The 26217-nt window shown below is 40.1% G+C and overlaps 1 protein-coding gene across 1 annotated transcript in view; it reads left to right on the forward strand.

The window, feature by feature from the left end:
* Window positions 1–26217, forward strand: part of LOC139760952 (uncharacterized) — a 111669-nt gene that overhangs the window by 21107 nt on the left and 64345 nt on the right. The window lies entirely within an intron of this gene.

A 26217-nucleotide genomic window follows, 5' to 3' on the forward strand; every position in this document is an offset into this window, starting at 1 on the left:
TACTATAAGTCTCTGTAAAGATTACCAAAGTCTTGATTCTGAAAGAGTTGTGGGAAACCTCTGTGTTCTATAAGCATTCTAATCAAAGGCTTTGAAATAATTTAGGGTTTTGTAACGCTTCTCAAGCCATCAGGCTCCTTAGGAACACTAGAACACTCCTCTACCGAAGATAGTTCTAGCAGACGGGCTACGTTCTCAAGGTCTTTAATGAAACACTGCTAAAACTGTGCTTTGGACGAAACAATTTTGTGAAGCTTCCGTAAAAACTCTGCACTTTGGTAGAACAATAGTATGAAGCTTCTACGGAAATCCTGTGCTTTGAATAAAACGCATGACAAAGTTTACTTCTGTTAGAATATATAGTAATCAGACTGTCTATAACACCAGTAAACACCTCAGTTGTAGCTGCTTTCTGAGATTTCTGAATTGCTAAACAAAGAAAGACGTCTGTAAGTGTTCAAAAGGAATCCTGGGCTTTATAAATGCTCATGTAAAAGAAAGAAAACAATTTCTGTTAGACTGATGGACTGATTTTGTGAAATGTGGAAGCGGTAGAATCTAATGGTTATTCAGCAAATTTTAGCGCAAAAAATATGTCCAAAAACTTATCTATACGAAATTATATATTTTAGGTTCCTTTAAAAGATACATTGAAACTGAGATCTTTCATACAGGCTCATATATTTTAGCTCGCTTAAGGGAAAGTCGTCAGTCTATCTATTATAGAGAATTTCTCCAATATTCTCGTTCCTTCCATTCTTGCTATTCGCTTCTAACAGTAACCCTACATTACATGTTCTCTAGTAACATTATAAATGCAGTTGTCGCACACTAGGAAGAGCATCATCATTACAGTATGACTAATCCTCACCCAACAAAGAATTGAAAAGTCCTGGTAAAAGCAGAACAAATGACTTCAACACCTTTCTATATCTTCTGTTGTTTGGTATTATGCTGGGCCTCCACATCCCATCTAGCTTGCTATTTACACATAACCTAATTGTTCTGCACATAAGATCATTGTGAGGTGTAACTCTGTACATAAGATCATTGTGAGGTGTAACTCTGCACATAAGATCATTGTGAGGTGTAACTCTGTACATAAGAGCATTGTGAGGTGTAACTCTGTACATAAGATCATTGTGAGGTGTAACTCTGTACATAAGATCATTATGAGGTGTAACTCTGCACATAAGATCATTGTGAGGTGTAACTCTGTACATAAGAGCATTGTGAGGTGTAACTCTGTACATAAGATCATTGTGAGGTGTAACTCTGTACATAAGATCATTGTGAGGTGTAACTCTGTACATAAGATCATTGTGAGGTGTAATTCTGTACATAAGAGCATTGTGAGGTGTAACTCTGTACATAAGATCATTGTGAGGTGTAACTCTGTACATAAGATCATTGTGAGGTGTAACTCTGTACATAAGATCATTGTGAGGTGTAGCTCTGTACATAGGATCATTGTGAGGTGTAACTCTGCACATAAGATCATTGTGAGGTGTAACTCTGTACATAAGACCATTGTGAGGTGTAACTCTGTACATAGGATCATTGTGAGGTGTAACTCTGCACATAAGACGTTTCTGAGGTGTAACTCTGTACATAAGACCATTGTGAGTTGTAACTCTGCACATAAGATCAATGTGAGGTGTAACTCTGTACATAAGATCATTGTGAGGTGTAACTCTGTACATAAGATCATTGTGAGGTGTAACTCTGTACATAAGATCATTATGAGGTGTAACTCTGTACATAAGATCGTTGTGAGGTGTAACTCTGTACATAAGATCGTTGTGAGGTGTAACTCTGTACATAAGACCATTGTGAGGCGTAACTTTGTACATAAGACCATTGTGAGGTGTAACTCTGTACATAAGATCATTGTCAGGTGTAACTCTGCACATAAGACGTTTGTGAGGTATACCCTGTACATATGACCATTGTGAGTTATACCTCTGTACATAAGATCATTGTGAGGTGTAATTCTGTAAGTAAGACCATTGTGAGGTGTAACTCTCTACATAAGATCATTCTGAGGTGTAACTCTGTACATAAAATCATTGTGAGGTGTAACTCTGTACATAAGAGCATTGTGAGGTGTAACTCTGTACATAAGATCATTGTGAGGTGTAACTCTGTGCATAAGATCATTGTGAGGTGTAACTCTGTACATAAGATCATTGTGAGGTGTAACTCTGTACATAAGATCATTGTGAGGTGTAACTCTGTACATAAGACCATTGTAAGGTGTAACTCTGTACATAAGATCATTGTGAGGTATAACTCTGTACATAAGATCATTGTGAGGTGTAACTGTGTACATAAGATCATTGTGAGGTGTAACTGTGTTCGTAAGAGCATTTTGAGTTGTAACTCTGCACATAAGATCCTTGTAAAGTGTAATTCTCTACATAAGATCATTGTGAAGTGTAACTCTGTACAGATGACCATTGTGAGGTGTAGCTCATAAGATCATTTTGAAGTGTAACTCTGTACATAAGACCATTTTCGGGTGTAGCTCTGTACATAAGATCATTGTGAGGTGTAACTCTGTACATAAGATCATTGTGAGGTGTGTCTCTGTATATAAGACAATTGTGATGTGTAACTCTGTACATAAGATCATTGTGAGGTGTGTCTCTGTATATAAGACAATTGTGATGTGTAACTCTGTACATAAGACCATTGTGAGGTGTAACTCTGTACATAAGATCATTGTGAGGTGTAACTCTGTACGTAAGATCATTGTGAGGTGTAACTCTGTACATAAGATCATTGTGAGGTGTAACTCTGTACATAAGATCATTGTGAGGTGTAACTCTGTACATAAGATCATTGTGAGGTGTAACTCTGTACATAAGATCATTGTGAGGTGTAACTCTGTACATAAGATCATTGTGAGGTGTAACTCTGTACATAAGACCATTGTGAGGTGTAACTCTGTACATAAGATCATTGTGAGGTGTAACTCTGTACATAAGATCATTGTGAGGTGTAACTCTGTACATAAGATCATTGTGAGGTGTAACTCTGTACATAAGATCATTGTGAGGTGTAACTCTGTACATAAGATCATTGTGAGGTGTAACTCTGTACATAAGATCATTGTGAGGTGTAACTCTGTACATAAGATCATTGTGAGGTGTAACTCTGTACATAAGATCATTGTGAGTTGTAACTCTGTACATAAGATCATTGTGAGGTGTAACTCTGTACATAAGATCATTGTGAGGTGTAACTCTGTACATAAGACATTGTGAGGTGTAACTCTGTACATAAGATCATTGTGAGTGTAACTCTGTACATAAGATCATTGTGAGGTGTAACTCTGTACATAAGATCATTGTGAGGTGTAACTCTGTACATAAGAGCATTGTGAGGTGTAACTCTGTACATAAGATCATTGTGAGGTGTAACTCTGTACATAAGATCATTGTGAGGTGTAACTCTGTACATAAGATCATTGTGAGGTGTAACTCTGTACATAAGATCATTGTGAGGTGTAACTCTGTACATAAGACCATTGTGAGGTGTAACTCTGTACATAAGATCATTGTGAGGTGTAACTCTGTACATAAGATCATTGTGAGGTGTAACTCTGTACATAAGATCATTGTGAGGTGTAACTCTGTACATAAGATCATTGTGAGGTGTAACTCTGTACATAAGATCATTGTGAGGTGTAACTCTGTACATAAGATCATTGTGAGGTGTAACTCTGTACATAAGATCATTGTGAGGTGTAACTCTGTACATAAGACCATTGTGAGGTGTAACTCTGTACGTAAGGTCATTGTGAGGTGTAACTCTGTACATAAGATCATTGTGAGGTGTAACTCTGTACATAAGATCATTGTGAGGTGTAACTCTGTACATAAGATCATTGTGAGGTGTAACTCTGTACATAAGACCATTGTGAGGTGTAACTCTGTACATAAGATCATTGTGAGGTGTAACTCTCTACATAAGATCATTGTGAGGTGTAACTCTGTACATAAGACCATTGTGAGGTGTAACTCTGTACATAAGATCATTGTGAGGTGTAACTCTGTACATAAGACCATTGTGAGGTGTAACTCTGTACATAAGATCATTGTGAGGTGTAACTCTGTACATAAGACCATTGTGAGGTGTAACTCTGTACATAAGACCATTGTGAGGTGTAACTCTGTACATAAGATCATTGTGAGGTGTAACTCTGTACATAAGACCATTGTGAGGTGTAACTCTGTACATAAGATCATTGTGAGGTGTAACTCTGTACATAAGATCATTGTGAGGTGTAACTCTGTACATAAGACCATTGTGAGGTGTAAGTCTTTACGTAAGATCATTGTGAGGTGTAACTCTGTACATAAGACCATTGTGAGGTGTAACTCTGTACATAAGATTATTGTGAGGTGTAACTCTCCACATAAGATCATTGTGAGGTGTAACTCTGTACATAAGATCATTGTAAAGTGTAACTCTGCACATAGGATCACTGTGAGGTGTAACTCTGTACATAAGACCATTGTGAGGTGTAACTCTGTACATAAGACCATTGTGAGGTGTAACTCTGTATATAAGACCATTGTCAGGTGTAACTCTGTACATAAGACCATTGTCAGGTGTAACTCTGTACATAAGATCATTGTGAGGTGTAACTCTGTACATAAGATCATTGTGAGGTGTAACTCTGTACATAAGATCATTGTGAGGTGTAACTCTGTACATAAGATCATTGTCAGGTGTAACTCTGTACATAAGATCATTGTGAGGTGTAACTCTGTACATAAGATCATTGTGAGGTGTAACTCTGTACATAAGATCATTGTGAGGTGTAACTCTGTACATAAGATCATTGTGAGGTGTAACTCTGTACATAAGATCATTGTGAGGTGTAACTCTGCACATAAGATCATTGTGAGGTGTAACTCTGTACATAAGATCATTGTGAGGTGTAACTCTGCACATAAGATCATTGTGAGGTGTAACTCTGTAATAAGACCATTATGAGGTGTAACTCTGAACTTAAGATTATTGTAAGGTGTTGTAACTCTGGTGGGTTGATGGTTTCATATGGCTGTCTCAACTTCAGCATCTGCTATATCAGTACCTCTGATATCAACTTTTCCATGTTACTTCCAGAATTTCACACTCATATGATTGAAGTGGAATGTTGTCATCTATTATTGAAGTGGAGTGTTGTCATCATCTGTTCTTCGTTTTTGTAAAATATGGGCTACATTGCTCTGTGTACATTCTGGATATCGTTGTAGACTCTCATTTCTTCCTTTTTTGAGATTGCTCACTTAATCTACGTGGAACCTACCTGAGCACCATTCATTTCCGCGTAGTTTTGTTATATAGCATTCTTCTTACATAAGTACGGCAAAGCCTACACTTTTATCACATTTTGAGTGGTCAGTAAATAGCTTTTGTCTGTTTGTGTGAATAATATAATGACGAAGTTTACTTTCTATTTGTAGTGACCCGGTGTTGCGCTTAGCTGTTTTCATCTAGCCCCAGGAATGTTTGATCCCAGGAAGGGAACTAAGCAAAATCTGCATCTTGAATTGAGTTTATGTCTACAGCGGATTTATTAACAATATTTCCTATTCTTTCACTGAAAGGTTGCTCAAATACACAAGTCCTCTCAACAGAAAAATAATTATATGTATGCAGGATTAGATAATGCACGTTTAAGCCTTAGGCCAAAAAAGATATTTAAGCCAAGCACTTTGCATCATAAATTCATGAGAAGCCCGTCCGAATCTGCATGCAGGCTTTCAAATCTAGAGGCTCTGAATGCTCCTGTGCATATTGTCACATTAAACTTATGGATAACATCACTCTTTTTCAAGATCCCATCAATGGCCGGCGAGTATATCTGGCAAACATAATTAAATTTTGATCTACATAATAAATTATAGAAACTGCCCAGATGTAGGGAGACGCTACTTTCAGTATGTTTAACGAATTCTAGATTTTGCTATCAAGCTACTTTATATGAGGAGCCTATGTTAGACCTTAACAGACACTATGCCGCAAAACTCTGCCTCCGCTTCATATGGATCTTTAAGCTGATTTTATATAATCTATCTTTTTGTTCAAAGGAATTAGAACCAAAATCATCTGACTAATCAGTAATCTTATTAGTCGTATTTTGCAAGCGTTTAACAGCAACTTCAGGTGATGGTGAGCAATACACAGCTACTCCATGAAAAACGAAAAAGATCGATCTAACTTCTCCTGAAATGGTATTTACAGCAATATTGGTGGCACGAATGAAGCAAGTAGAACTTTACCTGTTCTCCTGCAGCGCATCCTCTTCATGTAGGAATTCTCTTGAATACTCATTACCAACCCTTACCTTCAATTTTCTGTTTCTCAAACACTGTTGAATAAACCTTACTGGTCTTCCCCGAAGGTCTATCCTAAGGAAGTGCCTTAAGATAATATATCTTCAAGTAGTACATCAAGCTATATCTAGATCAAAGAAAACTAGTACTGTATGATCATGATTACTAATTCCTTTTTAAATGTCACTTGATCAACTCATCAAGGGGTCTGCGGTAGATCGGAACATTATCATACCATATTGGAATGGAATGATGCAATCATCTTTTTCAAAGTAACAAATCAATTTATTGTCATTCAGCTTCTCCTTTAGTCTGCAAAGGCAACCACTCAATGCAGCAGGTATATAGCTTGTACATACAGTAGGATCTTCACCTGGCTTCAGAATAGCGAGAAGATAGGATGTTTTTCAATCACACATGAGTACATCAAGCATTGATATGAGGTTAAACAAACCTATCAAAAGTTCTCAGAAGGCTTCAAGGGAGATATTTCAACATATCTCAGGTTATTTCATTCTCCCTTGGAGCAGTAGATTCAGTGTCTCATTTAGCTGATATTTCTTTTTTACGAAATGGCTCATCACAGTCGTCTTTGTTACAAGAGGAGACAGGACGAGGGAGGTCTCACTTTGTCTAACATCAAGGAACTCTCTGTTATATCTAATAACACAAGAAATTGACAAGAAACATTCAGCAAGATCATCTACAACAGGATGACCAAGGGACCAAGGGAAAGGATTAGGGGAATACTTTCAAACGTTTTCATTTATCTTCTTCATAGCTTTTTGCATGTTTCATATTCGAGATGATTCCCCCCAATACTTTATCAAAGCTGCTACCTTAGATTCAATGATCGTCTTTTGCAGATACTCTTGAAGAATTCATTTGATAACTGACCAATTATCTCTTAAACTTCTGTAAGCAGATCTCACAATCTTGCAATGTTTATCACATGATCATTTCCACGTTGCAACTTTTTGTTCTTGGTTTTAGCAATGCTATTTTTGGCAACATTAAAAATTATCTTGACAAAATGATCATATGGTTTTTCAAGACTAGAAGTTCCGCGCATCTCTTCAAGTGATTAAGCTCTAGTTTACATTCATACCAGTTATCTACTCAGCAGGATTACAAACTGATCGCTCCCATAAATGTCTTAAAAAATCAGTCAAAATGTAAAAAGATATAAGCTATAATATCCATACAGGAAGATTTAAGCTGAAATATTCATACCTGAAGATCTAATCTGAAATATTCATACAAGAAGATATAAGCTGAAATGTTCATACAAGATTTTTTTTTTTCCAGTATATACATTGCTGGTAAGAATAGCTACTGTCATTACTAAAACTATTGTCAAAGCTCGATGACAAATCATCAGTCTAGCATCTCTGTTATTACATTTTCTGTTCCATAGACGGCTTTGCTTACTGCCGTCACCAGAAAGATGAAAAGGGCTTAGTAGATCATTCATTAGGTCTTCAGTATCAGTTTGCAGAAGTTCTTCTACTGTATGGAAGTATAATGCAGACAGTTATTGTAGATTTCAGTTTAATTTTGCTGTTGTCATTAAAAAGGATTTCTGGTATCACAATGATGAAGCCTCCGCCTTTAGCCGTATTACCAGGTGGGAGTGGAAGAGACATGAATATCAGAGATCAGTGTAGTTAGAGGAAAAATACTTACAAATCAAAGATATATAGATATAAAAAGATAAACATTATATAGCTTTCATGTAGCTAAGGAGGAGCAATAATTGGATTTGAAGCGAAATATTCATCAAGTCTGTTTGCACCTATTGTACGACTTTCAACCATTGTAACTGGTAATCATTCTATATGTTAACAATCCTTTTGAATAAAAGGAATTCTGCCTCATTCGAGGTAAAACGTTTGCCCACAAAGTTTGTAATCATTACTATACGTGAAATCAGACGAATCTATCTCTGTGTAAATCGTTATATCGAGATTATCAAAGCCTTCAATAATTTGAACGTCTGTATCAGATCACCCCTTGCCATCCTCTTTTCTACACTAGATAGATTTAAGTTGTTTAATCAGCTCTCATAGGATTTGTTTTTCAGTTCGGAATCATCCTGGGAGCTCGTCTCTCTACTCTCTCCATTCTGTCAATGTCTTTCCTCAAGTAAGGAGACCAAAACTGAACACAATATTCCAGATGGGAAGGTTAAGGATAATTTCCCTGGACTTAAATTCGAGAACCCTGTCTATGAATCCAAGAGTTTTGTTCGCCTTTTAAACTGCTTCTGCGCACTGTGTACTTGGCCATAGATCACCAGAGATTACTACACCCAAGACTTTTTCCTCATTTGCCTTTTACAGTTCAACAGAATTCTTACTGTAGCTTGCCTTTTCACTTTTACTACTAACCTGTAAAAATTTGCACTTCCCGATATTGAAATTCATTTGCCACATATGAGCCCACTCCATTGATTTGTCTATGTCTATTTGATGCTGCAAACGTTCAATTTCTGCTGTAGATTTGTTCCCAACTTAGAGTCTTCTAGGAATTTTTGTATCTTACAATGAGTCCATTGTCAGTATCATTAATATAGTTTTGAAAAAGAAAGCCGATCCCAAGACTGATCCTTGTTGTACACCACTTGTTCCAGTTAGCCTTTGTTTACGGCCATTCAACTGATTTCCTAACCACCGAAGTACAACCCCACCTACGCCATATAACTCATCTTTAGTTAGTAATCTTTGATGTGGAACTTTATCGAATGCTTTTTGAAAATCTAGATAGATGGTATCAACTGCTTCACTTTTATGGTACATGTTGATTGTATCATTAAAGAAATCTAGCAGATTTTCAGACATGAACGACTTCGTCGAAAACCACGGTGCGAGTCATTTATCAAGTGGTGGTCCAGTAAAATGTTTTCAGTCTTCTTACAATGATGGTTTTCATAAGTTCACCAACTACAGACGTTAAGCTGATTGGACGATAATTTCCGGCTAGTGATTTATTACCTATTTTGAAAATGGTTGTAACATTATCAAAGTTCCATTCCTCTGATACTTTCCCTGTAGCAAGTGGTTTATTGAAGAAAATTGTCAGTGGTTCAATTATCTAATTTTTCAAATTTTCATTGTCCTTAGATAGATTTTATCTTGACATATTGTTTTATTGATCTCTATTATATTTAGTTCTGATACTATTTCAAAAGTTATATCCAAGTGTTGCAAAATGTTTTCTTCTCTTAGCATTGGACATGGATTCGAGACATGAGCAGTATCTTTAAATGTAAATACAGTTGCGAAACAATTACTGGAAATCTATATTATGCACTCGTTGTTGTGAACCATATCACCATTTTCTGCTATTGATTGGCCAACTGACTAGGTGATGACTCTTTTGCTTCTATCATGCACCATGCACATAAAACTACTCCATTTTTTTCTGATTTTCAGCAATATACATTTCATACGTATACATATACGTATACGTATATATTTCAGACGTTTACTTTAACATACAGGTCTCTTAGTTTCTTTATGCAGACTTACATAATTCTCCTTATCAAGCTGGTTAGTGGTCTCTTTCAGCTGCTCATGTGCTATTTTCTCATAGACAACAGACACTTCCTTATGTCAACGTTCCATCATTTCGCCTTCCCAAGCTACGTCCATAACGATATGATGTATGATATGTTTGCCTGTCAAGAGCAATGCGAAGATCTTTAGAATTTGCAAGTATAAAATATGGCATTTTTTCAACTCTCATGTTGACCAGCTTACAAGCAATGTTGACAGTCAACTGAAAAGTAATTAACAGGTGATCACCTGTAATAAACTTTTCATTTGTAGTTAGAATTAAATCTAATGCATTCTCGCCCGCGTAGGTTTGAATTGTACTGGCCACCATCAAGCAGATTTAGGTAAAGCACGCGCCCTAAGCGACTGGAAAGGGATTTTCATTACTTAGTTGGTGCTATGTTAAAATCTGTTTTCATTGATAATTTCTACTATCTGATCATACAGTCTTTCGTCTACCTCTGTGTCTGTACTCGGGGCCCGTAGACTAATCCTACTGTTATTTTCTTTCGAACCTCATGTCTGAGTTCTACAAAAATGCAGGTCGTTATTATCAACAGCAACATTCTTTATTACAGGACTTAGATAAGATTTAACAAGACACCACCGCCTATTTCACTTCCTCTATTACCAGTGTTAAATATACTGTGCCCAAAGATTCCGAAATACTAATTATATCACAAGTTTCTTCCAATGCAGTTGTCTATAACTACGAAGGTTTGTTACGTATACTCCGTGCGTTAATATGTACAATATTTCAATACATGACTCAGACTTCTTTGTATTCATAAATGCAGCAGAGGCAGTGGGAAACCCGTCTACGTGAAGGTAGCTCTCATTTGGTAGCTAGTTTTCTTTCAAAGATATTTCTAATGGGATCGCATTCCTCTATATATCCACTGTACAATATTGTCTGTCAAGAAACATATCACGGAGTTTGTAACTCAGCTTTGGTTCTCCTCTCTCAGGGATTTTGGTCGTAACCCAGGACGTCCCCAGAGTATTTAATGGGATATGGCATCCCTTTGCTTTCTAAACCCCTTTTCTTTGGGGTTTGTGTATCTCTCTAATTGCTAGGGACTCCCAATTCTGAGGAGTTTATTGAACCATTCAAGTCTGCTTGCTCATGACTACCAGACGATTGGGATGGCTCTCGCACATCATCACCAAAGGCAAAGGGCCCATTCTTCCAACCAGCTGCTTTTGTGTTAGATCTTTTACGTTTCTGCAAGATTTTGACCTTAGAAACTCTTGACGAGCGTTCCTTCGCCTATGTGTCCGTAGGATTCTACCTAGGAGGAGTGCCCAGAGGATCCATCCGGGAAGGAGCACCAGGAGAGCGCCCTCCGGAAGAAATATCCGAATGAAGTCTCCTCCAAAGGGCATCACGACAATGCTCGCTGCTAAGACATCAGAAGAAGCGCTTGATCCACCACCACCATGAGGGACAAGAGGTCCACAATTGTCAAAAGACAACGCTTTGTATCTTCTTTTTTAACTTGGAGGCTCTGATTGCTGAGCTGATAATCTCCCACTGAAACCTAAGTATCGTAGAAGGCGACTAAAAGGGGAGGGAGCGGGGAGCTGGAAATCCTCCCCTCCCATTCAACTTTTCCCCAAAGAAGGAACAGAGAAGGGGGCCAAGTGAGGTTGTTCCCTCTGAGGCTCAGTCTTCTGTTCTTAACGCCACCTCGCGAACGCGGGAAATGGCGAATATGTATGAAAAAAGAATATATATATATATATATATATATATATATATATATATATATATATATATATATATATATATATATATATATATATATATATATATATATATATATATATATTTGTTTTTTTTTTTTTTTGCTTTGTCGCTGTCTCCCGCGTTTGCGAGGTAGCGCAAGGAAACAGACGAAACAAATGGCCCAACCCACCCCCATACACATGTATATACATACACGTCCACACACGCAAATATACATACCTACACAGCTTTCCATGGTTTACCCCAGACGCTTCATATGCACTGATTCAATCCACTGACAGCACGTCAACCCCGGTATACCACATCGATCCAATTCAATCTATTCCTTGCCCTCCTTTCACCCTCCTGCATGTTAAGGCCCCGATCACACAAAATCTTTTTCACTCCATCTTTCCACCTCCAATTTGGTCTCCCACTTCTCCTCGTTCCCTCCACCTCCGACACATATATCCTCTTGGTCAATCTTTCCTCACTCATTCTCTCCATGTGCCCAAACCATTTCAAAACACCCTCTTCTGCTCTCTCAACCACGCTCTTTTTATTTCCACACATCTCTCTTACCCTTGCGTTACTTACTTGATCAAACCACCTCACACCACACATTGTCCTCAAACATCTCATTTCCAGCACATCCACCCTCCTGCGCACAACTCTATCCATAGCCCACGCCTCGCAGCCATACAACATAGTTGGAACCACTATTCCTTCAAACATACCCATTTTTGCTTTCCGAGATAATGTTCTCGACTTCCACACATTCTTCAAGGCTCCCAGGATTTTCGCCCTCTCCCCCACCCTATGATCCACTTCCGCTTCCATGGTTTCATCCGCTGCCAGATCCTCTCCCACATATCTAAAACACTTTACTTGCTCCAGTTTTTCTCCATTCAAACTTACCTCCCAATTGACTTGACCCTCAACCCTACTGTACCTAATAACCTTGCTCTTATTCACATTTACTCTTAACTTTCTTCTTTCGCACACTTTACCAAAGTCAGTCACCAGCTTCTGCAGTTTCTCACATGAATCAGCCACCAGCGCTGTATCATCAGCGAACAACAACTGACTCACTTCCCAAGCTCTCTCATCCACAGCAGACTTCATACTTGCCCCTCTTTCCAAAACTCTTGCATTCACCTCCATAACAACCCCATCCATAAACAAATTAAACAACCATGGAGACATTACACACCCCTGCCGCAAACCTACATTCACTGAGAACCAATCACTTTCCTCTCTTCCTACACGTACACATGCCTTACATCCTCGATAAAAACTTTTCACTGCTTCTAACAACTTGCCTCCCACACCATATATTCTCTATCAACTCTATCATATGCCTTCTCCAGATCCATAAATGCTACATACAAATCCATTTGCTTTTCTAAGTATTTCTCACATACATTCTTCAAAGCAAACACCTGATCCACACATCCTTTACCACTTCTGAAACCACACTGCGCTTCCCCAGTCTGATGCTCTGTACATGCCTTCACCCTCTCAATCAATATCCTCCCATATAATTTACCAGGAATACTCAACAAACTTATACCTCTGTAATTTGAGCACTCACTCTTATCCCCTTTACCTTTGTACAATGGCACTATGCACGCATTCCGCTAATCCTCAGGCACCTCACCATGAGTCATACAAACATTAAATAACCTTACCAACCAGTCAACAATTCAGTCACCCCCTTTTCTAATAAATTCCACTGCAGTACCATCCAAACCTGCTGCCTTGCCGGCTTTCATCTTCTGGTTGGTAAGGTTATTTAATGTATGTATGACTCATGGTGAGGTGCCTGAGGATTGGCGGAATGCGTGCATAGTGCCATTGTACAAAGGCAAAGGGGATAAGAGTGAGTGCTCAAATTACAGAGGTATAAGTTTGTTGAGTATTCCTGGTAAATTATATGGGAGGATATTGATTGAGAGGGTGAAGGCATGTACAGAGCATCAGACTGGGGAAGCGCAGTGTGGTTTCAGAAGTGGTAAAGGATGTGTGGATCAGGTGTTTGCTTTGAAGAATGTATGTGAGAAATACTTAGAAAAGCAAATGGATTTGTATGTAGCATTTATGGATCTGGAGAAGGCATATGATAGAGTTGATAGAGATTCTCTGTGGAAAGTATTAAGAATATATGGTGTGGGAGGCAAGTTGTTAGAAGCAGTGAAAAGTTTTTATCGAGGATGTAAGGCATGTGTACGTGTAGGAAGAGAGGAAAGTGATTGGTTCTCAGTGAATATAGGTTTGCGGCAGGGGTGTGTGATGTCTCCATGGTTGTTTAATTTGTTTATGGATGTGGTTGTTAGGGAGGTGAATGCAAGAGTTTTGGAAAGAGGGGCAAGTATGAAGTCTGTTGTGGATGAGAGAGCTTGGGAAGTGAGTCAGTTGTTGTTCGCTGATGATACAGCGCTGGTGGCTGATTCATTTGAGAAACTGCAGAAGCTGGTGACTGAGTTTGGTAAAGTGTGTGAAAGAAGAAAGTTAAGAGTAAATGTGAATAAGAGCAAGGTTATTAGGTACAGTAGGGTTGAGGGTCAAGTCAATTGGGAGGTGAGTTTGAATGGAGAAAAACTGGAGGAAGTAAAGTGTTTTAGATATGTGGGAGTGGATCTGGCAGCGGATGGAACCATGGAAGCGAAAGTGGATCATAGGGTGAGGGAGGGGGCGAAAATCCTGGTAGCCTTGAAGAATGTGTGGAAGTCGAGAACATTATCTCGGAAAGCAAAAATGGGTATGTTTGAAGGAATAGTGGTTCCAACAATGTTGTATGGTTGCGAGGCGTGGGCTATGGATAGAGTTGTGCGCAGGAAGAGCAGTGTGGGGAAGAGCAGTGTGGTTTCAGAAGTGGTATAGGACATGTGGATCAGGTGTTTGCTTTGAAAAATGTACACAGCATCAGACTGGGGGAGGAGCAGTGTACTTTCACAAGTGGTATAGGATATGTGGATCACGTGTTCGCTTTGAAGAATGTATATGAGAGATACTTGTAAAAGCAAATGGAATTGCTTGTAGCATTTATGTATCGGAGAAGGCATATGATAGACTTGAGAGAGATGCTCTGTGGAGGGTATTAAGAATATATGGTGTGGGAGGCAAGTTGCTAGAAGCGGTGAAAAGCTTTAATCGAGGATGTAAGGCATGTGTACGAGTAGGAAGAGAGGAGAGTGATTGGTTCTCAGTGAATGTCGGTTTGCGGCAGGGGTGCGTGATGTCTCCATGGTTGTTTAATTTGCTTATGGATGGGGTTGTTGGGGAGGTGAATGCAAGAGTTTTAGAGAGAGGGGCAAGTATGCAGTCTGTTGTGGATGAGAGAGCTTGGGAAGTGAGTCAGTTGTCGCTTATGATACTGTGCTGGTGGCTGATCCGGGTGAGAAACTTCAGAAATCGGTGACTGAGTTTGGTAAGTGTGTGAAAGAAGACAGTTGAGAGTAAATGTGAATAAGAGCATGGTTATTAGGTGCATTAGGGTTGAGGGACAAGTCAATTGGGAGGTAAGTTTGAGTGGAAAAAAACAGGAGGAAGTGAAGTATTTTAGATATCTTGGAGTGCATTTGGCAGTGGATGGAACCATGGAAGCGGAAGTGTCTCATGGTGGGAGAGGGGGCGAAGTTTCTGGGAGCGTTGAAAAATGTATGGAAGGCGAGAACATTATCTCAGAAATCAGAAATGGGTATCTTTGAAGGAATAGTGATTCCACCAATGTTATATGGTTGCGAGGGGTGGGCTATAGATAAAGTTGTGCGGAGGAGGGTATATGTGTTGGAAATGAGATGTTTGAGGACAATATATGGTGTGAGGTGCTTTGATCAAGTAATGAAAAGGTAAGAGAGATGTGTGGTAATAAAAAGAGTGTGGCGGAGAGAGCAGAAGAGGGTGTATTGAAATGTTTTGGTCACATGGAGAGAATGAGTGAGGAAAGATTGACAAAGAGGAATAGAGTGAATTGGAACGATGTGGTATACCGTGGTCGACGTGCTGTCAATAGATTGAACCAGGTCATGTGAAGCGTCTGGGGTAAACCATGGAAAGTTTGGTGGGGCCTGGATGTGGAAAGGGAGCTGTGGTTTTGATGCCTTATACATGACAGCTAGAGACTGAGTGTGAACGAATGTGGCCTGTTGTCTTTTCCTAGAGCTACCTCGCACGCATCCTGGGGGAGGGTGTTGTCATTTCATGTGGGGCGGGGTGGCGACGGGAATGAATAAATGCAGCAAGTATGAATTATGTACAGTTGTATATATGTATATGTCTGGATATGTATACATATGCATACGTTCAAATGTATAGGTGTGTATATGTGTGTGTGGACGTGTATGTACATACATGTGTACTTGGGTGGGTTGGGCCATTCTTTTATCTCTTTCCTTGCGCTACCCCGCTAACGCGGGAGACAGCGAAAAAGTATAATAACATAAAAGATAAAAGAAATATATATATATATATATATATATATATATATATATATATATATATATATATATATATATATATATATTTTTTTTTTTTTTTTTTTTTTTTTTTTTTTTTATACTTTGTCGCTGTCTCCCGCGTTTGCGAGGTAGCGCAAGGAAACAGACGAAAGAAATGGCCCAACCCCCCCCATACACATGTACATACACACGTCCACACACACAAATATACATACCTACACAGCTTTCCATGGTTTACCCCGGACGCTTCACATGCCTTGATTCAATCCACTGACAGCACGTCAACCCCTGTATACCACATCGCTCCAATTCACTCTATTCCTTGCCCTCCTTTCACCCTCCTGCATGTTCAGGCCCCGATCACACAAAATCTTTTTCACTCCATCTTTCCATCTCCAATTTGGTCTCCCTCTTCTCCTCGTTCCCTCCACCTCCGACACATATATCCTCTTGGTCAATCTTTCCTCACTCATTCTCTCCATGTGCCCAAACCATTTCAAAACACCCTCTTCTGCTCTCTCAACCACGCTCTTTTTATTTCCACACATCTCTCTTACCCTTACGTTACTTACTCGATCAAACCACCTCACACCACACATTGTCCTCAAACATCTCATTTCCAGCACATCCATCCTCCTGCGCACAACTCTATCCATAGCCCACGCCTCGCAACCATACAACATTGTTGGAACCACTATTCCTTCAAACATACCCATTTTTGCTTTCCGAGATAATGTTCTCGACTTCCACACATTTTTCAAGGCTCCCAAAATTTTCGCCCCCTCCCCCACCCTATGATCCACTTCCGCTTCCATGGTTCCATCCGCTGACAGATCCACTCCCAGATATCTAAAACACTTCACTTCCTCCAGTTTTTCTCCATTCAAACTCACCTCCCAATTGACTTGACCCTCAACCCTACTGTACCTAATAACCTTGCTCTTATTCACATTTACTCTTAACTTTCTTCTTCCACACACTTTACCAAACTCAGTCACCAGCTTCTGCAGTTTCTCACATGAATCAGCCACCAGCGCTGTATCATCAGCGAACAACAACTGACTCACTTCCCAAGCTCTCTCATCCCCAACAGACTTCATACTTGCCCCTCTTTCCAAGACTCTTGCATTTACCTCCCTAACAACCCCATCCATAAACAAATTAAACAACCATGGAGACATCACACACCCCTGCCGCAAACCTACATTCACTGAGAACCAATCACTTTCCTCTCTTCCTACACGTACACATGCCTTACATCCTCGATAAAAACTTTTCACTGCTTCTAACAACTTGCCTCCCACACCATATATTCTTAATACCTTCCACAGAGCATCTCTATCAACTCTATCATATGCCTTCTCCAGATCCATAAATGCTACATACAAATCCATTTGCTTTTCTAAGTATTTCTCACATACATTCTTCAAAGCAAACACCTGATCCACACATCCTCTACCACTTCTGAAACCACACTGCTCTTCCCCAATCTGATGCTCTGTACATGCCTTCACCCTCTCAATCAATACCCTCCCGTATAATTTACCAGGAATACTCAACAAACTTATACCTCTGTAATTTGAGCACTCACTCTTATCCCCTTTGCCTTTGTACAATGGCACTATGCACGCATTCCGCCAATCCTCAGGCACCTCACCATGAGTCATACATACATTAAATAACCTTACCAACCAGTCTCCCGCGTTTGCGAGGTAGCGCAAGGAAACAGACGAAAGAAATGCCCCCCCCCCCCCCCATACACATGTATATACATACGTCCACACACGCAAATATACATACCTACACAGCTTTCCATGGTTTACCCCAGACGCTTCACATGCCCTGATTCAATCCACTGACAGCACGTCAACCCCGGTATACCACATCGCTCCAATTCACTCTATTCCTTGCCCTCTTTTCACCCTCCTGCATGTTCAGGCCCCGATCACACAAAATCTTTTTCACTCCATCTTTCCATCTCCAATTTGGTCTCTCTCTTCTCCTCGTTCCCTCCACCTCCGACACATATATCCTCTTGGTCAATCTTTCCTCACTCATTCTCTCCATGTGCCCAAACCACTTCAAAACACCCTCTTCTGCTCTCTCAACCACGATCTTTTTATTTCCACACATGTCTCTTACCCTTACGTTACTCACTCGATCAAACCACCTCACACCACACATTGTCCTCAAACATCTCATTTCCAGCACATACATCCTCCTGCGCACAACTCTATCCATAGCCCACGCCTCGCAACCATACAACATTGCTGGAACCACTATTCCTTCAAACATACCCATTTTTGCTTTCCGAGATAATGTTCTCGACTTCCACACATTCTTCAAGGCCCCCAGAATTTTCGCCCCCTCCCCCACCCTATGATCCACTTTCGCTTCCATGGTTCCATCCGCTGCCAGATCCACTCCCAGATATCTAAAACACTTCACTTCCTCCAGTTTTTCTCCATTCAAACTCACCTCCCAATTGACTTGACCCTCAACCCTACTGTACCTAATAACCTTGCTCTTATTCACATTTACTCTTAACTTTCTTCTTCCACACACTTTACCAAACTCAGTCACCAGCTTCTGCTGTTTCTCACATGAATCAGCCACCAGCGCTGTATCATCAGCGAACAACAACTGACTCACTTCCCAAGCTCTCTCATCCCCAACAGACTTCATACTTGCCCCTCTTTCCAAAACTCTTGCATTTACCTCTTTAAGAACCACATCCATAAACAAATTAAACAACCATGGAGACATCACACACCCCTGCCGCAAACCTACAATCACTGAGAACCAATCACTTTCCTCTCTTCCTACACGTACACATGCCTTACATCCTCGATAAAAACTTTTCACTGCTTCTAACAACTTTCCTCCCACACCATATATTCTTAATACCTTCCAGAGAGCATCTCTATGAACTCTATCATATGCCTTCTCCAGATCCATAAATGCTACATACAAATCCATTTGCTTTTCTAAGTATTTCTCACATACATTCTTCAAAGCAAACACCTGATCCAGACATCCTCTACCACTTCTGAAACCACACTGCTCTTCCCCAATCTGATGCTCTGTACATGCCTTCACCCTCTCAATCAATACCCTCCCATATAATTTACCAGGAATACTCAACAAACTTATACCTCTGTAATTTGAGCACTCACTCTTATCCCCTTTGCCTTTGTACAATGGCACTATGCACGCATTCCGCCAATCCTCAGGCACCTCACCATGAGTCATACATACATTAAATAACCTTACCAACCAGTCAACAATACAGTCACCTCCTTTTTTAATAAATTCCACTGCAATACCATCCAAACCTGCTGCCTTGCCGGCTTTCATCTTCCGCAAATCTTTTACTACCTTTTCTCTGTTTACCAAATCATTTTCCCTAACCCTCTCACTTTGCACACCACCTCGACCAAAACACCCTATATCTGCCACTCTATCATCAAACACATTCAACAAACCTTCAAAATACTCACTCCATCTCCTTCTCACATCACCACTACTTGTTATCACCTCCCTATTTGCGCCCTTCACTGAAGTTCCCATTTGCTCCCTTGTCTTACGCACTTTATTTACCTACTTCCAGAACATCTTTTTATTCTCCCTAAAATTTAATGATACTCTCTCACCCCAACTCTCATTTGCCTTCTTTTTCACCTCTTGCACCTTTCTCTTGACCTCCTGTCTCTTTCTTTCATACATCTCCCACTCAATTGCATTTTTTCCCTGCAAAAATCGTCCAAATGCCTCTCTCTTCTCTTTCACTAATACTCTTACTTCTTCATCCCACCACTCACTAACCTTTCTAATCAACCCACCTCCCACTCTTCTCATGCCACAAGCATCTTTTGCGCAATGCATCACTGATTCCCTAAATACATCCCATTCCTCCCCCACTCCCCTTACTTCCATTGTTCTCACCTTTTTCCATTCTGTACTCAGTCTCTCCTGGTACTTCCTCACACAGGTCTCCTTCCCAAGCTCACTTACTCTCACCACCCTTTTCACCCCAACATTCACTCTTCTTTTCTGAAAACCCATACAAATCTTCACCTTAGCCTCCACAAGATAATGATCAGACATCCCTCCAGTTGCACCTCTCAGCACATTAACATCCAAAAGTCTCTCTTTCGCACGCCTGTCAATTAACACGTAATCCAATAACGCTCTCTGGCCATCTCTCCTGCTTACATAAGTATACTTATGTATATCTCGCTTTTTAAACCAGGTATTCCCAATCATCAGTCCTTTTTCAGCACATAAATCTACAAGCTCTTCACCATTTCCATCTACAACACTGAACACCCCATGTATACCAATTATTCCCTCAACTGCCACATTACTCACCTTTGCATTCAAATCACCCATCACTATAACCCGGTCTCGTGCATCAAAACCACTAACACACTCATTCAGCTGCTCCCAAAACACTTTATTTTATATTTATTATAATTGTCGCTGTCTCCCGCGTTTGCGAGGTAGCGCAAGGAAACAGACGAAAGAAATGGCCCAACCCCCCCCATACACATGTATATACATACGTCCACACACGCAAATATACATACCTACACAGCTTTCCATGGCTTACCCCACACGCTTCACATGCCTTGATTCAATCCACTGACAGCACGTCAACCCCGGTATACCACATCGCTCCAATTCACTCTATTCCTTGCCCTCCTTTCACCCTCCTGCATGTTCAGGCCCCGATCACACAAAATCTTTTTCACTCCATCTTTCCACCTCCAATTTGGTCTCCCTCTTCTCCTTGTTCCCTCCACCTCCGACACATATATCCTCTTGGTCAATCTTTCCTCACTCATCCTCTCCATGTGCCCAAACCACTTCAAAACACCCTCTTCTGCTCTCTCAACCACGCTCTTTTTATTTCCACACACCTCTCTTACCCTTACGTTACTCACTCGATCAAACCACCTCACACCACACATTGTCCTCAAACATCTCATTTCCAGCACATCCATCCTCCTGCGCACAACTCTATCCATAGCCCACGCCTCGCAACCATACAACGTCGTTGGAACCACTATTCCTTCAAACATACCCATTTTTGCTTTCCGAGATAATGTTCTCGACTTCCACACATTCTTCAAGGCCCCCAGAATTTTCGCCCCCTCCCCCACCCTATGATCCACTTCCGCTTCCATGGTTCCATCCGCTGCCAGATCCACTCCCAGATATCTAAAACACTTCACTTCCTCCAGTTTTTCTCCATTCAAACTCACCTCCCAATTGACTTGACCCTCAACCCTACTGTACCTAATAACCTTGCTCTTATTCACATTTACTCTTAACTTTCTTCTTCCACACACTTTACCAAACTCAGTCACCAGCTTCTGCAGTTTCTCACATGAATCAGCCACCAGCGCTGTATCATCAGCGAACAACAACTGACTCACTTCCCAAGCTCTCTCATCCCCAACAGACTTCATACTTGCCCCTCTTTCCAAAACTCTTGCATTTACCTCCCTAACAACCCTATCCATAAACAAATTAAACAACCATGGAGACATCACACACCCCTGCCGCAAACCTACAATCACTGAGAACCAATCACTTTCCTCTCTTCCTACACGTACACATGCCTTACATCCTCGATAAAAACTTTTCACTGCTTCTAACAACTTTCCTCCCACACCATATATTCTTAATACCTTCCAGAGAGCATCTCTATCAACTCTATCATATGCCTTCTCCAGATCCATAAATGCTACATACAAATCCATTTGCTTTTCTAAGTATTTCTCACATACATTCTTCAAAGCAAACACCTGATCCAGACATCCTCTACCACTTCTGAAACAACACTGCTCTTCCCCAATCTGATGCTCTGTACATGCCTTCACCCTCTCAATCAATACCCTCCCATATAATTTACCAGGAATACTCAACAAACTTATACCTCTGTAATTTGAGCACTCACTCTTATCCCCTTTGCCTTTGTACAATGGCACTATGCACGCATTCCGCCAATCCTCAGGCACCTCACCATGAGTCATACATACATTAAATAACCTTACCAACCAGTCAACAATACAGTCACCCCCTTTTTTAATAAATTCCACTGCAATACCATCCAAACCTGCTGCCTTGCCGGCTTTCATCTTCCGCAAAGCTTTCACTACCTCTTCTCTGTTTACCAAATCATTTTCCCTAACCCTCTCACTTTGCACACCACCTCGACCAAAACACACTATATCTGCCACTCTATCATCAAACACATTCAACAAACCTTCAAAATACTCACTCCACCTCCTTCTCACATCACCACTACTTGTTATCACCTCCCCATTTGCGCCCTTCACTGAAGTTCCCATTTGCTCCCTTGTCTTACGCACTTTATTTACCTCCTTCCAGAACATCTTTTTATTCTCCCTAAAATTTAATGATACTCTCTCACCCCAACTCTCATTTGCCCTTTTTTTCACCTCTTGCACCTTTCTCTTGACCTCCTGTCTCTTTCTTTTATACATCTCCCACTCAATTGCATTTTTTCCCTGCAAAAATCGTCCAAATGCCTCTCTCTTCTCTTTCACTAATACTCTTACTTCTTCATCCCACCACTCACTACCCTTTCTAATCAACCCACCTCCCACTCTTCTCATGCCACAAGCATCTTTATATATATATATATATATATATATATATATATATATATATATATATATATATATATATATATATATATATATATATATATATATATATATTTATTTTCTTTTTCTTTTAAACTATTCGCCATTTCCCGCGTTAGCGAGGTAGCATTAAGAACAGAGGACTGGGCCTTTGAGGGAATACCCTCACCTGGCCCAATTCTCTGTTCCTTCTTTTGGAAAAAAAAAAAAAAAAAAAAAGAAAAAGAGAGAGGGGAGGATTTCCAGCCCCCCGCTCCCTCCCCTTTTAGTCGCCTTCTACGACACGCAGGGAATACGTGGGAAGTATTCTTAATCCCCTATCCCCAGAGATATATATATTTTTATATATATATATATATATATATATATATATATATATATATATATATATATATATATATATATATATATATATATATATATATATATATATATATATACATATATATATATATATATATATATAAATATATATATATATATATATATATATATATATATATATATATATATATATATATATATATGTTTTGGGAGCAGCTAAATGAGTGTGTTAGCGGTTTTGAGGCACGAGACCGGGTTATAGTGATGGGTGATTTGAATGCAAAGGTGAGTAATGTGGCAGTTGAGGGAATAATTGGTATGCATGGGGTGTTCAGTGTTGTAAATGGAAATGGTGAAGAGCTTGTAGATTTATGTGCTGAAAAAGGACTGATGATTGGGAATACCTGGTTTAAAAAGCGAGATATACATAAGTATACTTATGTAAGTAGGAGAGTTGGCCAGAGAGCGTTATTGGATTACGTGTTAATGGACAGGCGTGCGAAAGAGAGATTTTTGGATGTCAATGTGCTGAGAGGTGCAACTGGAGGGATGTCTGATCATTATCTTGTGGAGGCTAAGGTGAAGATTAGTATGGGTTTTCAGAAAAGAAGAGTGAATGTTGGGGTGAAGAAGGTGGTGAGAGTAAGTGAGCTTGGGAAGGAGACCTGTGTGAAGAAGTATCAGGAGAGACTGTGTACAGAATGGAAAAAGGTGAGAACAATGGAAGTAAGAGGAGTGGGGGAGGAATGGGATGTATTTAGGGAATCAGTGATGGATTGCGCAAAAGATGCTTGTGGCATGAGAAGAGTGGGAGGTGGGCTGTTTAGAAAGGGTAGTGAGTGGTGGGATGAAGAAGTAAGAGTATTAGTGAAAGAGAAGAGAGAGGCATTTGGACGATTTTTGCAGGGAAAAAATGCAATTGAGTGGGAGAAGTATAAAAGAAAGAGACAGGAGGTCAAGAGAAAGGTGCAAGAGGTGAAAAAAAGGGCAAATGAGAGTTGGGGTGAGAGACTATCAGTAAATTTTAGGGAGAATAAAAAGATGTTCTGGAAGGAGGTAAATAGGGTGCGTAAGACAAGGGAGCAAATGGGAACTTCAGTGAAGGGCGTAAATGGGGAGGTGATAACAAGTAGTGGTGATGTGAGAAGGAGATGGAATGAGTATTTTGAAGGTTTGTTGAATGTGTCTGATGACAGAGTGGCAGATATAGGGTGTTTGGGTCGAGGTGGTGTGCAAAGTGAGAGGGTTAGGGAAAATGATTTGGTAAACAGAGAAGAGGTAGTAAAAGCTTTGCGGAAGATGAAAGCCGGCAAGGCAGCAGGTTTGGATGGTATTGCAGTGGAATTTATTAAAAAAGGGGGTGACTGTATTGTTGACTGGTTGGTAAGGTTATTTAATGTATGTATGACTCATGGTGAGGTGCCTGAGGATTGGCGGAATGCGTGCATAGTGCCATTGTACAAAGGCAAAGGGGATAAGAGTGAGTGCTCAAATTACAGAGGTATAAGTTTGTTGAGTATTCCTGGTAAATTATATGGGAGGGTATTGATTGAGAGGGTGAAGGCATGTACAGAGCATCAGATTGGGGAAGAGCAGTGTGGTTTCAGAAGTGGTAGAGGATGTGTGGATCAGGTGTTTGCTTTGAAGAATGTATGTGAGAAATACTTAGAAAAGCAAATGGATTTGTATGTAGCATTTATGGATCTGGAGAAGGCATATGATAGAGTTGATAGAGATGCTCTGTGGAAGGTATTAAGAATATATGGTGTGGGAGGCAAGTTGTTAGAAGCAGTGAAAAGTTTTTATCGAGGATGTAAGGCATGTGTACGTGTAGGAAGAGAGGAAAGTGATTGGTTCTCAGTGAATGTAGGTTTGCGGCAGGGGTGTGTGATGTCTCCATGGTTGTTTAATTTGTTTATGGATGGGGTTGTTAGGGAGGTAAATGCAAGAGTTTTGGAAAGAGGGGCAAGTATGAAGTCTGTTGGGGATGAGAGAGCTTGGGAAGTGAGTCAGTTGTTGTTCGCTGATGATACAGCGCTGGTGGCGGATTCATGTGAGAAACTGCAGAAGCTGGTGACGGAGTTTGGTAAAGTGTGTGGAAGAAGAAAGTTAAGAGTAAATGTGAATAAGAGCAAGGTTATTAGGTACAGTAGGGTTGAGGGTCAAGTCAATTGGGAGGTGAGTTTGAATGGTGAAAAACTGGAGGAAGTGAAGTGTTTTAGATATCTGGGAGTGGATCTGTCAGCGGATGGAACCATGGAAGCGGAAGTGGATCATAGGGTGGGGGAGGGGGCGAAAATTTTGGGAGCCTTGAAAAATGTGTGGAAGTCGAGAACATTATCCCGGAAAGCAAAAATAGGTATGTTTGAAGGAATAGTAGTTCCAACAATGCTGTATGGTTGCGAGGCGTGGACTATGGATAGAGTTGTGCGCAGGAGGATGGATGTGCTGGAAATGAGATGTTTGAGGACAATGTGTGGTGTGAGGTGGTTTGATCGAGTAAGTAACGTAAGGGTAAGAGAGATGTGTGGAAATAAAAAGAGCGTGGTTGAGAGAGCAGAAGAGGGTGTTTTGAAATGGTTTGGGCACATGGAGAGAATGAGTGAGGAAAGATTGACCAAAAGGATATATGTGTCGGAGGTGGAGGGAACGAGGAGAAGAGGGAGACCAAATTGGAGGTCGAAAGATGGAGTGAAAAGGATTTTGTGTGATCGGGGCCTGAACATGCAGGAGGGTGAAAGGAGGGCAAGGAATAGAGTGAATTGGAGCGATGTGGTATACCGGGGTTGACGTGCTGTCAGTGGATTGAATCAAGACATGTGAAGCGTCCGGGGTAAACCATGGAAAGCTGTGTAGGTATGTATATTTGCGTGTGTGGACGTGTGTATGTACATGTGTATGGGGGGGGTTGGGCCATTTCTTTCGTCTGTTTCCTTGCGCTACCTCGCAAACGCGGGAGACAGCGACAAAGTATAAAAAAAAAAAAAAAAAAAAAAAAAAATATATATATATATATATATATATATATATATATATATATATATATATATATATATATATATATATATATATATATATATATATATATATATATATATATATATATGTATGTATATA

This window comes from Panulirus ornatus, chromosome 38 (genome assembly GCF_036320965.1).
Source record: "Panulirus ornatus isolate Po-2019 chromosome 38, ASM3632096v1, whole genome shotgun sequence".
NCBI lineage: Eukaryota > Metazoa > Arthropoda > Malacostraca > Decapoda > Palinuridae > Panulirus > Panulirus ornatus.